The following is a 14,164-nucleotide window of genomic DNA, read 5'->3' on the forward strand; positions in this document are numbered from 1 at the left end:
TTAATATAATGGTCTTCATCAAACCAAGAACTAGTATTAAGAGTTTAAGCCCAATATTTGCTATAGTGAATAGAATTGTTTATTTTATTTCATTTCATTTTACCTATTTATGTATGTATGTATTTTATTTTTGTGATATACCACTTGAATTTTTTTTTTCAAATTTTTATTTAAATTCTAGTTAGTTAACATATAGTGTAATATTGGTTTCAGGAGTACAATTTAGTGATTCATTACTTACATGTAACACCCAGTGCTCATCATAACAAGTGCCCTCCTTAATGCCTATCACCCATTTAACCCATCTCCCCAACCACTTCCCCTCCAGCAACCCTCAGTTCATTTCTCTATAAGTGAGGACTCTGTTATTGTTTGCTTCCCTCTCTTTATTTTCCCTTCCCCTATGTTCATCTGTTTTGTTTCCTAAATTCCACATGTGAGTGAAATCATATGGCCTTTTTCTTTCTCTGACTGACTTGTGTTGCTTGGCATAATACACTCTAGCTCCATCCACACAGTTGCAACTGGCAAGCTTTCTTTTGATTGCTGAGTAATGTTCCATTGTATATACATCACATCTTCTTTATCCGTGGAATTGTTTGTTTTAGAGGCAAAAGAAGATTATCCCTGAGGGCAATTGAAACAGTTTTTAGGAATCTTCAAACTACAAGCAGTGGTCCCAGTGAAGAAGCATGTTTGAATATCTCTTTCAACCACTGTAATTTTGCTCATCTAACAACGTGTGTCAAAAATTACAGTATGAAGGAAATGGCCAGTTTTCTTATTTGTCCTAAATTCCTGTGCTAACTTCAGAAGGTGGTGAGCATGAAGGGAAGGTGACCTTTGTTACAGGGAGTTTAGCCTGTGTTAGGAGGTTGGAGAAGAAAAAGCCTTCATGGGAGTAGCTAGACATTTCAAAAAATTGCACTGCATTAGTAGAGGTAATTACAAAGTAACTCAAGTAAGAGAAATTTGTCTCCTTCCCTGGCTCCTAGAAAGGGAAATAGGGAACTTTTGTATCAGTCCCACTGAGATTAAGCAACCAACAGGGAAGCTGTTGGTAAGGAGACAACTGGTGCAGAGATGGTGCTATTGGTAATATTCTACAGAAGGATAAAGGGAGGAGGGATAGGATTTGGACACTTCCTGCAATCTGACGAGAGCTTTCTATTGTTTCCTCTTTTAGGTCTCAATCTTGTGTTTTCAACACTGTGTCATTTTTCTCTTTCTCAGCATTTTCTCATGTGTTCAGTCTTCTCATTTCATTATGCTAAGCCAGAGAGTTGGTGCTAACAGGCTATCTGCTTGCTGTATACATTATTTGTTAATACGATTTGCATGTTAGTATGGGTTACTGATCAAGGACATGGGAGAGTCAAATGATCAAATAAATGGAAGAACACAAGGGTGGGGATCGGTCATAAGGATTGAGGTACAGAGTGTAAAAAAGCAGAATGTTTAATCATAGTCAGTAGTCCAAAGATCTATAGGAATAGTTCTCAACCAGGGCTTCACACCAGAACCACTTGGGGAATATGCATTTTAAAGATACAGATGCCAGGGCCCCAGCCAGACTTACTAAGTCAACATCACTGGGATCAGGTCCAAGATGTGAATTTTTTTTTCTAGATTCTGTAGATGATTCTAATGCAAACTACTGTCCAAGAGCTACTCATTTAGGGAATAAACTAGAAGTTATATATCTGTTTCTTTTTTTTTTTTTTTTTTTAATTTTTTTTTTTTCAACGTTTATTTATTTTTGGGACAGAGAGAGACAGAGCATGAACGGGGGAGGGGCAGAGAGAGAGGGAGACACAGAATCGGAAACAGGCTCCAGGCTCTGAGCCATCAGCCCAGAGCCCGACGCGGGGCTCGAACTCACGGACCGCGAGATCGTGACCTGGCTGAAGTCGGACGCTTAACCGACTGCGCCACCCAGGCGCCCCAGTATATCTGTTTCAAGGACAGGCAAGAATATTTGTCTTAGAGGAGAGCAGAAAAAAATTTCTGGAGTCTCAGTGCTCTGTGGCGAGACATATGTTCTCATGATGTAGAAAAGGAGACACTGAATCTGACAGCTTCCTTCAGAAATCCATTTCAATAGCCAAATTCCTATCAGGACGTTGTTCCTCATGTGAAAACCGTTTGTTTGTTTGTTTGTCCTTTGTAGAGAAAAGCAAAACAAAACAAAACTGATCACTGTCTTTGTGTCTTGTGTATATACACCATTTCTTCACTATAGTGCCATTATCAAATCCCAGTCAGAAAGCTGTGGGTGAAACTAGATGAAGTAATTTTATGACACACTCAATAACTAAGCCAGTACATTTACTGTATTGTGGATTAGGTAGCAACCCCAGTGCGGTCACTTCACTGTCTCTTAAAACTTCAGTTTTTGAGAAATAACCATAATTCCTCTTATCTTTCTTCAGAGATGTTATTTTCTAAAATACGGCTCTTTACTAATCTTTTCCTTCATAGTTTACACATTTGGTGTCTTATTTAAAAAATCCTCCCCTCGAGGGAGGAAAACCATAAGAGACTCTTAAATACAGAGAACAAACTGAGGATTGATGGAGGGGAACGGGGGAGAGGGGGAAATGGGTGATGGGCATTGAGGAGAGCACTTGTTGGGATAAGCACTAGGTGTTGTATGTAAGCGATGAATCACGGGAATCTACCCCCCAAAACCAAGAGCACACTGTATACACTGTATGTTAGCCAACTTGACAATAAATTATATTAAAAAAACAAACAAATAAATAAAAAATCCTCCCCTCAGGGCGCCTAGATGTCTCAGTTGGTTAAGAGGCCAACTTCGGCTCTGGTCATGATCTTGCCATCCATGAGTTTGAGCCCCACGTTGGGCTCTGTGCTGACAGCTCAGAGCCTGGAGCCTGCTTCAGATTCTGTGTCTCCCTCTCTCTCTGCCCCTCCCCCACTCATGCTCTTTCTCTGTCTCAGAAATAAACATTAAAAAAAAAAAATAAAATTGTTATTCTCCGTACTATTTTTCAGATTTATATATATTATTAAAGCCCCTCTCTAGATTCAAAGTGTGGAAAATTCCTGTGCAATACAGAGTACTTCCGTAGCTCCTGCTATAGAGCCTAGATCAGAAAACCCTCAATGGAGAGTAAAATGAAATAGGAATGTACAAAGAGATAAAAATCTATTAGATAGCAGAACAGTATCAGCTAATGGAGATATAAATTACCTTACAGTCAATGTATATTTCCCTTAGCAATACCAAAGAGGTAAGGCCTTAGCCTTGAGAAGAGTGAGCAAATGCAGGATGTGTGAACTAACGGCTGCTAATCATCCTGTAGATATGCTTATCACATGTTTGTTGGCTGTCTAGCAGGGATATACTTATCTGTTTGTCAAATGTCTAGCAGGGATACACTTATCATCTGTTCATCAAATGTCTGGCGGGGCCTTTAGGATACCCTTGAGCAAAAGTCACTTTACAGCTCCATGTCGGCTCTGTTAAAAACCCAACCACCTAGAGGAAAGTAAAATTTTGATTAAATTCCTAGGAGGTGTTCCACATCTGAACCCTGCTCTGACCTCCCATGCCCACCTACTTCCTCAGGTCCTTGGCTTCACTTTAGCACTGGTTGTTGGAATTTGGGCTCCAATTCCTGAAGTACTTTATGAACATCTATTATCTACTGTCTTTTGCCTGCCTCCAGGATTGCATCAGACACCTGGTTCTGCCCACCTGTGATTGATTTGGCTCACTTGTACACTCTGCCCTGTCTAATCAAAATCATAGGGCCTCCATATAGGATCCTTAATATCATTTCAAGCTGATGAGAATAAGCTTCCAACCATAACCTTCCAGCTGTTACCTGTTGGAGACTATTACTTGCACTCGCAAATCCAGACCTTTTGGATACTGTCCATATACTCAGATGGTCTAATTGACTATCATCCCAGCAAACAAGGCATTTCTATTGATATAAAATACAGTTGAACCTTAACACGGATTTGAACTATGCGGGTCCACTGATAATATATTTTTTTTTGATAAATACAATATAGTACTGTAAATGTATTTTATGATCTTTTCTCTTTTCTCGTCTTTTGTTTTCTTTTCTTTTCTCTTCTCTTCTTTCTCTTCTCTTCTCTTCTCTTTTCTTTTCTTTTCTTTTCTTTTCTTTTCTTTTCTTTTCTTTTCTATAGAGAGAGACAGAACATGCAAGCTGGGGAGAGGGGCAGAGAGGGAGAGTGAGAATCTTAAGCAGGCTCAATTCTCCGCATGGAGCCCAGTGCAGGGCTGGATCCCACAACCCTGGGATTGTGACCTGAGCTGAAATCAAGAGTCAGTCACTCAACCAACTGAACCATCCAGGTGCCCCTAAAACAAACTATTTTATTTAGAGAGATTGTTTCTGTGTGTATTACTAGTCATTTTTTGTGCCCATAGGGGCCAACCAATTACAGACCTTTCTTCTGTAGTCACATGCCCCTTCTGACCCCAGTTTGGGAAGGTTCTTCACTCTTCAGGACTCATCTGATTAGATTTGGTCCACCTGGGTAATATCTTCTCATCTCAAGGTCCTTCACTTAATCACACATAGCTTTGTGTACTTTTTTCCAAGTCCTTTTTGTCATGTAAAGTAACATGTTCACAGGTTCTGGGAATAGAATATGGATATTTTAGGAAGGTCATTATTCAGTCTATCATACATTTTTTTTTTCATAGGAACACTGACAAACCAGACTATTCACAAACTGAATAAATGCCATTCTGTAATAGCATAATTACCCTTAATATATGTCTTCCCAACTAGATTATAAACCCCTATTTTTGGTTCCTAGAATTTAGCTCAGTGCCCTGTATAAAGTCAATTCTCAACAGGGTTTTGTTTATAAGAAACATATGGAGGTAAGTAGGTAGATAGATAGGGATATGGATATGTACGTACACACAGAAAGCAAACATAAAACAGCCTATTTAAAAAGGATTTTTTTAATGTTTATTTTTGAGACAGAGAGAGAGCAGGGTAGGGGCAGAGAGACTGGGGCTGGGGCACACAGAATCCAAACCAGACTCCAGGCTCTGAGCTATCAGCATAGAGCATGACGTGGGGCTTGAACTCAAACTGGGAGATCATGACCTGAGCCTAAGTCAGATACTTAACCAACTGAGCCACCCAGGTGCCCCTAAAACAACCTATTTTATTTAGAGAGATTGTTTCTGTTTGCATCACTGGTCAGTTTTTGTGCCCATAGGGGCCAACCAGTTACCAGGGATCACTGGGATGGGCCTATCATCTGAGTCTATGGGGGCTGATCTAGAACTGGGATGGACCAGGAACCTGATTTCATGGAGCCAGCCTGGAGACCGGGGTCAGAGAGGCCAGCTTGGCACTAGGGTGAGCCTGGAATCTGGGGCTGCAGGAGTCATCCTGTCACCTGTGGTCTTGGGGGGCCAGCTGGGAAGTCAGGTCTACAGTTCCAGACTAGTGCTAGTGCAGACCATGAGCCTGGGTCTTTGGAGCAAGCCTTAAGGCTGGTGCCTTGGGGACTGCCCTGGTGATGGGATGAGCTAGGAGCCTGGGTCTGTGGCAGCCTGTCTAGTCTAGATCCACAGAGGCCAGCATGGTGCTGGGGGTATTAAGGGGCCTGAGGCCACAGGGTTTGGCCTGGTGTTGGGGTGGACTGAAAGCCTGGGCCTGTGCTGGTCACCCTTGTGCTGGGCCCAGCCAGGAGCTTAAGTTTGTGGGTACTCATTTGGAGCCTGGGTGTGTGCAAACTATTGGAGAGCCAGGAGCCACAGGAACTACCCAGGGCCATGGGCAGTGGCTGGTGCTGGGGTATGCCAAGAGTCTGGGTTCTTAGGATCTTACCAGGAGCCTAGGGCTATGGAAGCCTTCTGGGGCCACTGGAACTGGGCAGCACTCAGATGAGCCAGGGGTCTGGGTTTGTAGCATCCCCCTGGGAACCTGGAGCCAAGGGAGTCCCCTGGGACCATTGGGGCCTAAAGGCACTGGAGTGATGTGGGGACTTGGGTTTGTGAGAGCCTGTAAAGAGGCACCTAAGGCTGTAGGTGTTGACTGGGTGCTGGGGCAAGGTGGCTCTGGCTGGGGTCCACAGTGAAATCATATAGTCACTTCACTCACCTCCCATGGAGAGGGTCTCTTCTCTCAGCCTAGGCTGTCCTGGCTTAGAGGAGGGGTGATGGGAACAATTTGAATGTATTTCTTATCATCCTCAGTGAGTCTTTTCCTATTTCTCTGCTTCACCCAGATTCTGTAATCTATCACCTGGAATCCTTGGCTTTTGTGAAGGTATTTTCATACATGCATAGTTGTTTAGATTAATGCCTCTGGGATGAAATGAGTGCTAGAAATTCCTACGCTGCCGTTTTGGTGATATCAGTCTCCTCCTGGGTAATGCTTTTTATTATATGTGCTGTCAAAGCGAGCACTGGGTCATGCTTTTTGATCCACTCTGACAATCTCTGTCTTTTTTTTTTTTTTTTTTTTTTTTACGTTTATTTATTTTTGGGACAGAGAGAGACAGAGCATGAACGGGGGAGGGGCAGAGAGAGAGGGAGACACAGAATCGGAAACAGGCTCCAGGCTCCGAGCCTTCAGCCCAGAGCCTGACGCGGGGCTCGAACTCACGGACCGCGAGATCGTGACCTGGCTGAAGTCGGACGCTTAACCGACTGCGCCACCCAGGCGCCCCAAATCTCTGTCTTTTAATTAGTGCATTCAGACTGTTGACATTCAAAGTGATTATTGATATAGTTGGATAAATAGCTATCACATTTGTTACCATTTTCTATTTGTTACCTCTTTTCTGCCTTTTGTGGTTTTAACTGACCATTTTATATAATTCCATTTTTAATCCTTTTTTTTTTTAGCGTATCAGCTATACTTCTATTTTGCCTTTTTTAAGTGTTTGCCCTAGAATTTGCAATATAGATTTACAACTAATCTAAGTCCACTTCAAATAACACTATACCTCTTCATGAGTAGTGCAAATACTTTATCATAATAAAATAATCCTAATTTCTTCCTCCTATTTCCATACTTATAAGTAAGTATACATATATACATATAGAAGCATATATCATCAAATCCAGTGTTATTATTTTGAACAAACTGTTATCTTTTAGATCAATAAGAAGAGAAATAAAAATTTTTATTTTGCCTACACTTATTTCTTGTCCAGTGCTCTTCCTTTCTTTATTTAAATACAAGTGTCTGACATACATCATTTTCCTTCTCTCTACAGAACCTCTTTTAAACTTTCTTGAAAGGCAGGTCTCCTGGCACCGAATTCCCTTAATATTTATTTGTTTGAGAAAGTCCTTATTTCTTTTTCATTTTTGAAGGATAACTTTGTAGGCTACATAATTTTTGGTTGGTGAGTTTTTCTGTCAACACTTTATTTTTTATTTTATTTCATTTATTTATTTATTGAGGGGGGAGGGGGAAGGGCAGAGCAAGAGAAGGGGAGAGAGAATCCCAGTCTCATGAACCGTGAGATCATGATCTGAACCAAAATCAAGAGTCTGACACTTAAGCACTTAACCGACTGAGCCACCAAGGTGTCCCTCTGTCAACACTTTAAATGTTTCACTCCCATTTTTTCATACTTGCATAGTTTTTGAGAAGTCAGATGTCATTCTTATCTTTGCTACTCTGTAGGTAATGGATTTTTATCCTTGGGCTTCTTTCAGGATTTTCTGTAGTTTGAAACTGATATGACTAAGTGTAGTTTTGCAGGGGGATTTATCCTGTTTGGTATTCTCTGAACATCTTGGATCTGCAATTTGTTGTCTGACAATAATTTGGGGGAAATTCAGTATGGTTTAAAATATTTCTTCTGTTCGTTTCTTCTGGCATTCCCATTGTGTATGTGTTACATTTTTTATACCCAGTTCTTGGATATTTTGTTGTTTCTTTTTTCAGTCTTTTTTCTCTTTGCTTTTCAGTTTGGGAAGTTTCTACTGAAGTATCTTTAAACTCAGAGATTCTCTCTTCAGCTGTGTCCAGTCTACTAATAAGTCCAACAAAGGCATTATTCACTTTTGTTACAGTGTTTTTTATCTCTAGTATTTCTTTTTATTCTTTCCTAGAATTTCCATATTTTTTGCTTACATTGCCCATCTGTACTTGCATGCTGTCTACTTATCAGAGAACTTAGTATATTAATTATAGTTGTTTTAAATTTCTGATGTGATAATTCCAACATCTCTCTTGTATCTGAGCCTGGCCCTGAGGCTTCCTCTGTCTCTTCCACTTATGTTTTTTGCTTTTTCATATATCTTGTAATTTTTTCTTGGAAGCTGGGCATGATGTACAGAGTGAAAGGAACTGCTATAAATAGGCCTTTAGTAATGTGATGGTAAGGTGGAGGGGAAGGGAAGTTTTATAATCTTATGATCTGGTCTCAGTCTTTTAGTGTGCCTGTGCCTTTGGACTGTGAACCTCTAAAGTGCTTCTCAGTCCTCCTCCCTCCATACCCTTAAGTGAGACAGGATGGCTAGAGGGGGCTGGAAGTGGATCTTTCCCTTCCCCCAGGCTAGTTAGGCTCTGATAATACCCCAGCCAGTTAAGCTGTGATTAAATAGTACCTTCTGAAGGCAGACCTTGTTAAGAACAGAATGCTCTGGTATATTTTTAAATGGTTTCTTTTCCTCTTCCCCTGCCAAAAACGTAGTGGGGAAGAAAGAGTGTGGATTTTTCTCTGATATTCAGTGTGAGAATGTAATAGAGATCTAGGAATTAACTCACAAAAGTGTGGGAGTCCCCATTGACTGGGTCCCCCTGGAGTTTTTAAATCTCAGAGTTATCCACATTGAGTGCCCAGCAATTCGTAAATTACTGTTCAGGTTTCCCTACCCTGGCACTGGTTTGCACAGTTTGTTGCCCTAGTAAGTTGTGATTCTATGTATTTGCCTGTTGATCTTTCCAATTTTGGGAACAACATTTTGCCCTGTGACCTCACTTGTCTTTTGGATGTAAGGAGAGCTGTTGATTTTTCAGTTTGTTCAGCTTTTTATTTGTTGTTAAACTTGGAGTGACAACTTTCAAGCTTCTTGTAAGCTGGACTGGAAGTGTTTTATTTACCTTTTCGTCACTGAAATATTAAAGACTTTTATTTATTTACCTTTATTTATTATTTATTTATTAATAATAGACCTTATTTATTTACCTTTATTAAACCAGAAGTGTTTTATTTACCTTTTCGTCACTGAAATATTAAAGACTCAGTGATTCTGTGTGAATCATTGCTAAGCTTCTCCTAGCAGTTCTCATCTGTTTTTTTGGTTCTCTCTATTATTTCACTGGGGCTCACAGAAGTTACATATCAATGGACTACATGTTCTATTGGCAGAATGTGCCCTAGTATGTATGAAAAGTGTGAAAATATGAATAAGTGGAGTGACTTGATCAGTCCTACCCTTTCTAATGAGAGTTTCCCAATCTGTCATTCAGTCACCTTACCCTTCTTCCCTTTGATTCTTAATCTGACCCCTCTTCCATTCCATGATATAATCCAAAAGTTCTCATTAGCTTATTCTATTTTCCCAGATTTTTTTTTTGTTTTTTTCACCATACTTACAGTTTTGCATACTCTTTTATGGACCCTGATTGTACCTTTTGTAGTGAGCACTTTATAGATTTTAAATACTTGTTGCTTTACATCTTTTGTTTTTAGGATGATATAATCTGTTGGACTGTGGTTAGGCTGAGGATTTAAATAAATAGCTCTTTCATCTTTAATCTTTCAGTTCCTTATGTTTCATGTCTTTTCTTGTGAGTGGGCTCAAACTCCTCACTTTCTGTATTCCTTATTTTTTTCCCTTAGCTTTTTATTGTATGTAGGAATTCTGGTCAAATCAATATAGGTTAGCCTCACATATTTTTTTTCCACATAAGGAAGCATTTATTTGAGGTTTAACATGAATCATACAAATAAAGTTTGTATAAACACAAATCCACATCAAGTCATAACACAGCAAAAGACAAAGTAAAAACAAAGAAAACTAATTGGTGGCTATATACAGTTGGACCCAGTGTGTCTTGTACATTAGAAAGTCTTTTACAGGGGCGCCTGGGTGGCGCAGTCGGTTAAGCGTCCGACTTCAGCCAGGTCACGATCTCGCGGTCCGTGAGTTCGAGCCCCGCGTCAGGCTCTGGGCTGATGGCTCGGAGCCTGGAGCCTGTTTCCGATTCTGCGTCTCCCTCTCTCTCTGCCCCTCCCCCGTTCATGCTCTGTCTCTCTCTGTCCCAAAAATAAATAAACGTTGAAAAAAAAAAAAAAAAAAAAAAAAAAAAAAAGTCTTTTACAAAATAGTCATCTTAGATCAACGGAAGATCAATCGTCCTGCAAGATAGGTTACTTTAGTGATCTCCTCTACAGGACAACATTTTCTGGTGTGTGCCTTGTGCTCTGCCTGTAACATGAGATAGACGTGGTCTGGGTGACACACAACCTGTAGTGAAGTTCCCACTGTTTTCTCCAACATCCTCCTATGGCTGGTAATTGTTTTGGTGATTGCCACCCCCTCAAGACACCTTGCCATAAGTGCTCTGTTGGCCACTGTAGTCTACATATCCCTGTCCATATCCATGGTTCCCAAAGTTATACCCAATATTACCATAGCCGCGATAGCTACTATAGTTTTGAGACCAACATAGGCACTATTGTAATTTCCATATCCTTGATCATAATAGTTATTAAATCCTTGGCTCCTGTATTGGCCCCAACCTCATCCATGACCCCTAGTACCACCTCGTCCACCAGCTTCCTCCTTTTTGTTGTTGCTATTACTGCTTATATACCTCTTTGGGTTATGCAGCTTTGATTTCACACTTCCCAGAACCAGTTTGTTTTCATCTGTTACAATCTGTTTTCTAACAATTTCTTTACTGGCTCTTCAGCTGTATATGTGATAAAACAAAATCCTCTTCTTTCATTTGTTTTTGTGTCCATGGGAAGTTCAATGTTTTCAATCTTGCCAAAAGCTCCAAAATATTCCTTAAGTTGTTCTTCAGGGGATGCCTGGTAGCTCAGTCAGTTAGGTGTCCGACTTTGGCTCAGGTCATGATCTCATGGTTTGTGGGTTCGAGCCCCACGTCTGGCTCTGTGCTGACAGCTTGGAGCCTGGAGCCTGCTTCGGATTCTGGGTCTTCCTCTCTCTCTGCTCCTCCCCCACTCATGCTCTGTCTCTCTTTCAAAAATAAATGAACATTAAAAAAAATTAAAATAAATAAATAAATAAATAAATAAATAAATAAATAAATAAATAAATAAAATAAAATAAAACATAAAAAAAATTTAATTTGTTCTAAAGAACTATCTAGGCTCAATCCACCCACAAAAACCTATTTGGTGGAGGGGGGTTTCTTCCCTTTTAAAGTTTTGGCCCTTTCAAGGTCTATCAATTTGCCATCCAGTTTGTGTTCTTTCAGTTCCAGTACCCACCATCCTGACTTTTGCTCGTGTTGATCTTGGATCCCTCTGCGAATCCCTCTGTGTTGCTGTACTTGTTCATGTCCTCCGTGGTGGCAGAATAAGTGGGAGGGTGGGTTGGGGGGAGGGAGGGTGCTGGAGTGCAGGTCAGGCCTGGCAGCAGCTGCAGCAGAGCATTGTAAGGAGCTGGATTTAAAATGGTGGCTGAAGATGGGGCTCCTGGGTGGCTCAGTTGGTTAAGTGCCCGACTTCGGCTCAGGTCATGATCTCACGGTCTGTGAGTTCGAGCCCCGTGTCGGGCTCTCTGCTGTCAGTTCAGAGCCTAGAGCTTGCCTCAGATTCTGTGTCTCCCTCTCTCTCTGCCCCTCCCCAACTCACACTCTGTCTCTATCAAAAAATGAATAAACGTTAAAAAAAAATTAAAATGGTGGCTGAAGAGCTAGCCTCACCTCGCATATTAATTTTCTTTTTTCAATGACATTTTTCTCACTGCCACCTTGTACCTTACCACTTCATGCCTCATCTTCCATCTAGTCTATCTCCTTTCAGTATCTCCCCATTCCATATTATTTTTCTGTAACAATGGAATACTTAAAAAAAAACCAAAAACTCAAGTAACAGAAAACTCAAGACAGATTTAAACAATGAAAGTGATTTATTGGCTATTAAGACTAAAAAGACCAAGGTAGGATAGGCCACAGGGTTAGTTTGATTTAGTAGTCCAACCATGTCATCAAAGACCTGGCTTCTTTACCTTTCTCTGTTCTGCCTTCAGTCTTGTCAGCGTCAGTCCAAACCTGGCTTCTCTCAAAAACCAAACTAACTAACCAACTAGCCAAATCCAGAAATCCAAGTTTTATGTCTATATATACCACCCTGCCCAGAAAGGGAGAGTGTCCTCTTATTGGCTCTTCCAGAGTCAGAAGGTTGCTTTCCTAGAAGCTCCATTACTGCAAAGGATACAGTGCATGTTACTGGACAAATTTAGTTCAGATGTCCTTCCTGAACCTCCCTCTATGCTGGAGAAATGGCATGCACTATGTGGCTCAGGTATAGGTTACCTGAACTTACCCTTGCTGAATGGGGACTGGGATGACCTTAGATTAATGAATCTAAGATGAATTTAGATTAATATGAGACTACTCCTAGAACTAGAAGTTCATCTGGCTTCTCCCTAAACATGTGAGAGAAGTTGACATCTGACTGAAAGTCTGGAAACTGTGAGGAAGGAGGATAGGGGAAATGGATTGCTAAGTGACAAAGAAATGATCCCTACCCTTGCACCTAGTTACTTCAGAAATTCGTAAAACACCATTTTTATTCTGTTGCTCTGCTACTGTAATCCAATGACCGAATCTGGCCTGCCACTTGTTTTTATAAATAATGTTTATTGAAACACAGCCATACTCACTTGAAAAGTATCATCTATGGCTGCTTTCAGACCACAGTGGAAGAGTTGAGTAGTTGTGTAGAGGGTTTTTTTGTTTGGTTTTTTGAGAGAGAGAGAGAGACAGAGAGAAAGGGTGTGCCTGTGAGTGGGGGAGGGAGGAGAGAAGGAAGAGAAGGGAAGGTGGAGAACGGGAAGGGGAGGGGGGAGGGGCTTTAAACTCATGAGCAGAGAGATCATGACCTGAGCCAAACTCAACACTTAACCAACTAAGCCATGCAGGCACCCCAGAAGAGTTGAGTAGTTGTAACAGAGACCATATGACCTGCAGAACCTAAAATATTTATTATTCGGCCCTTTCAAAAAAAGTTTGCTGACCCCTGCCCTAGAAGATTAAATTTAAACTCATCTTCGATGTCAAAACCCTCTATCATCTATCCTCACTTTACTGATCTAATTTAATTGGCATTATTCACTGTATACAAACTCTAATCCATTCAGATTAGTTTATTCACCCACCCCAAACAGTGCACATTCAATCTCTACTTTTTAAATTTGTTCGTGCTTTATCCAAGCTGGAATGCTCTCCTTCAGTCTTAACATGTCTTTGAAGGCCCATCTCAAGTTTATGAAGTTTTCCTTATTACCTCAACCCACTGGAGCCTTCTTTCCTGCATTTATTATTTCCATCACACTATAATGCATTTTGAGTCTATATATGTTTTATAAATATATGCATATGTCTTATCTGTCCAATTAAATGCAAAACTCCTGGATATTTGAAATCTTGGTAGTATCATATTTTTTGTATCCCTTACAGAATTTCAAGCAATGCTGGACCAAGAAGACACTTAAGTAATACTTACTAATCTTGTCAAAGTCTACCTCATATCCAGAATTAGTCTACTTCTTTGCATCCCCAGAATACCACCCTAATTTGAGCTCTATCTGCTCTCATCCAGCCTAATGCTGCTGTCTCCCAAGTGTCCGGTGCTCCTTCTGGCTCCCTACAATTGTCTCTGCACGCAGTGAACATACTGACTTTAAATGTTTAAATCAGGTGATGTTATTCTCCTACTTAATCTCCTCTACCTGCGTGACGTATCTCAGAGTAGTTGTGTTCTGCCTCTGCCTAAATCTACGCCCCCCCCCCCCCCCCCCCCACATCTTCTCTCACTTGTCAGTGGTCACTCAGCTCCCCTTTCTCTCAGTTCCTCTGTCTGGAATATTTTCCCTCTATGACACAAATGTCTGACCCCTCGTAATGTCTGCTCTCAGTTCTCTCCTCTTTGCCTGACCACCCAGCCTAAACAGCCTCCTGCCTCCTACGTT

At 40.8% G+C, this 14,164-nt stretch overlaps 1 pseudogene; it reads right to left on the bottom strand.

Moving 5' to 3' along the window:
- Window positions 1-10,321: 10,321 nt before the first annotated feature.
- Window positions 10,322-11,527, bottom strand: LOC115520736 (annotated as a pseudogene).
- Window positions 11,528-14,164: the final 2,637 nt, after the last annotated feature.

The sequence above is a fragment of the Lynx canadensis genome, chromosome C1 (genome assembly GCF_007474595.2).
Source record: "Lynx canadensis isolate LIC74 chromosome C1, mLynCan4.pri.v2, whole genome shotgun sequence".
Lineage (NCBI taxonomy): Eukaryota > Metazoa > Chordata > Mammalia > Carnivora > Felidae > Lynx > Lynx canadensis.